The sequence below is a fragment of the Chiloscyllium plagiosum genome, chromosome 4 (genome assembly GCF_004010195.1).
Source record: "Chiloscyllium plagiosum isolate BGI_BamShark_2017 chromosome 4, ASM401019v2, whole genome shotgun sequence".
Classification (NCBI taxonomy): domain Eukaryota; kingdom Metazoa; phylum Chordata; class Chondrichthyes; order Orectolobiformes; family Hemiscylliidae; genus Chiloscyllium; species Chiloscyllium plagiosum.
In genome coordinates this window covers 24,185,781-24,189,226 of record NC_057713.1, presented here as the reverse complement: position 1 = coordinate 24,189,226, position 3,446 = coordinate 24,185,781, and positions in this window count along the sequence as shown.

The window sequence follows — 3,446 nt, the reverse complement described above, 5'->3', positions numbered from 1 at the left end:
CGGAGGCTGAGGGGTGACCTTATAGAGGTTTACAAAATTATGAGGGACATGGATAGGATAAATAGACAAAGTCTTTTCCCTGGAAGGGAGTCCAGAACTAGAGGGCATAGGTTTAGGGTGAGACAGGAAAGATATAAAAGAGACCTAAGGGGCAACTTTTTCACGCAGAGGGTGATATGTGTATGGAATGAGCTGCCAGAGGACGCTGGTACAATTGCAACATTTAAGAGGCATTTAGATGGGTATATGAATAGAAAGGGTTTGGAGGGATATGGGTCAGATGCTGACAGGTGGGACTAGATTGGGTTGGGATATCTAGTCAGCATGGACGGGTTGGACCGAAGGGTCTGTTTCCATGCTGTACATCTCTATGACTCTATGACTCTAAATACAGGTTGGTTGAATATAATTGGCATACTGCATTCTGTAAATGGAAAACAAGATATGTTCTTTGAAATGGTCCACATTGGGATATATGACCTACATAATTGGTATCAGATAATTGGCTCTGAAATTCATGTATCACATTACACAAATGAGTAACAAAAACAGAAATTGCTGGAGAAACTCAGCAGGACTGACAGCATCTGTGGAGAGAAAAAGAAAGAGTTAATTTCAAGTCCAGGAGGCCTTCTTCAGAATGCTCATGTATGGTAGGCAAACCATGTTTTTAGATTGACGGCAGCATCCTGTTGATGGATTTACTGCATGGTAGCTGTATGAGACAAGGCAAAAATGAGGACTGCAGATGCTGGAAATTAGAGTCGAGAGTGTGGTGCTGAAAAAAAACAGCAGGTCAGGTAATATCCGAGGAGCAGGAAAATCGATGTTTCAGGCAAAATCCCTTCATCAGGAATTGAGACAGTTAACTTCACCTGTTGTTCACACTTTTGAGACATCTCCCCCTTCCAGCACAATCTGACGTAAACTGAACCCTGCTCAAGATCAAAAGTGGTTGATGTAGGCCTCTTCATGTGTTTCCATAGTATTCAATGAGTGATAATTTGATCAGTGTATTTGTTATCACACAGATATGCCCTTCCTCAGCATCACATGTGTGTGATGTACAGGAAACTCAGGTCCTCTTCACAAGCTTACCAATAACTTTGATCTTGTGGGATTGTATGAATCGCAATGCTTTCATTGACTAATTAATGTAGGCTTTTGGTAGTTAATAACTATGAGCCCATTGGCTGATGTTTCAGCTCATATGTCAAAGAAAGGAAGCTCATTTGATTGCTCCATTTCAATGTTAAATTTGAGCAGAGGATGGAGTTCATTAAGCTATGTAAAGAGACTCTTTAGTGCAGCTGCAGATTCAAATCTTGCAAATTATCAGAAATGTGGAAGGTGTAAGATGTTAGTGGTCCACTAAATAAAGATGTTGGTGAAGGTGGTCTGAGTCGAGTAATGCCATCTAGACTTGAGCACAAATTGTGTCATTGAAACTGAACTCAACTCTATGAATTTATGAGTTGATTGAACACAGATTCAGACAGCAGTGACACATCTCGATTACCATGATATGGTGACATAATGCAAACGACATTGACTTCTTTGAGTGGTCTGCTGGTAAATATCCAAGAAGTGTTATTGCTCTTAAAATGTAGGTCTTGTATGGACTTTGCAAAAGTGAAGGAATCCTCATTGGAAGATTCATTCAGAGCTGGCTACAAAAGCTCACCAAACAATTTGACTTATGTTGTGCAGAGTCATTCATAAATAGAACAATAGAAATAGAAATGAACATTGTTTTTTTTTGTGCCTTAGGTAACCCATATATTAGTTGACACAGTGAGCCATGAGGACAAATTCCATCACTTACATTATAATACAAGTTAACATCTTTTCCAAGTCCAAAAAGCACCTTTGCAACTTGCCTTTGAGTGTGGCTTTCCAGTCATATGTAGTGGCAAGTCTTTCACATATAAAGTTGCAACCTTCATTGAGCACAGCATGCATTTTGTCAATGTAATTACATCTGTACGGTTTACGTATATGCAGACCAGGATTTGCCTTGAGATTATACAACACCACCAGCCATTTGCATAGCATATGAAAATCTGTCAGATTATTTGATGTTCCACAATGCGCTTGTACCAGATCTGCTTGACATCAATGGAAATTGGTTTGTGATGAGATAACTGGTAATAAAAGAGTTTGAACTAGGTGATTAATTTAATGTGGCATGGCAGCACACGAAATTTGAATCCATAAACAAGAACAAGCTCTTCATTTCCAGAAAGAATGCCTCTCTTGGTAAGACTGAACACAGTTTAGCAATATCTTCAATTTTACTTCCAAACTGCTCTGTTTTAAATAAAGTTACATTGTAGATGTGCATCAAATAGGTATCGTTCATTGTGTGGTTGTCTGTAGAAACAATATAGAATCCTAGAATTATAGAATCCCTACAGTGTAGAACCAGGCTATTGGGCCCATCGAATCCATACCAACCCTCTGAAGAGCATCCCACCCAGACCAAATCCCCTAACTAATCTCTGTAACCCTGCATTTCCCATGGCTAATCCACTTAACCTACACAAACCCCTGGACACATTGGGAAATTTAGCATAGCCAATCTACCTAGCCTGCATATCTTTGGACACAGTTAAAAATCACATGACACCAGGCTATAGTTACCCAACTTTATTTGGAGCACTGGCCTTCATCAGTTGCATCCCTTATTTTTAATTTTGTCCACCCCAGTCCAACACCAACACCTCCACATCTTTTCATATAATATAGAGGCACAAACAGAGCACATGGGGATCATAACACCTCTGAAGAGGGTCAGTAAAAGTATCTAAATCAAAAAATGAAGGACTTTATGCACTCCACAACAAGCGTGGTACAGAGCAAGACATAGGTTAGTAACCCTGCTGCTAATCTGTGCTCTCTAATCTTATTTAAAAGGCCATTCTACTCTGCATCTGTATTTCACTTTAACCCTAGCAACATGCTTGGAAATGACCATTGACAGGACAATGGCCCCATGTACATAGAACATAGAACAGTACAGCACAGAACAGGCCCTTCAGCCCATGATGTTGTGCTGACCACTGATCCTCATGTATGCACCCTCAAATTTCTGTGACCATATGCATATCCAGTAGTCTCTTAAATGTCCTCAATGACCTTGCTTCCACAACTGCTGCTGGCAACGCATTCCATGCTCTCTCAACTCTTTGTGTAAAGAACCCGCCTCTGACATCCCCTCTATATTTTCCTCCAACCAGCTTAAAACTATGACCTCTCGTGTTAGTCATTTCAGCCCTGGGAAATAGTCTCTGGCTATCAACTCTATCTATGCCTCTCATTATCTTGTATACCTCAGTTAGGTCCCCTCTCCTCCTCCTTTTCTCCAATGAAAAAAGTCCGAGCTCAGTCAACCTGTCTTCATAAGATAAGCCCTCCAGTCCAGGCAGCATCCTAGTAAACCTCCT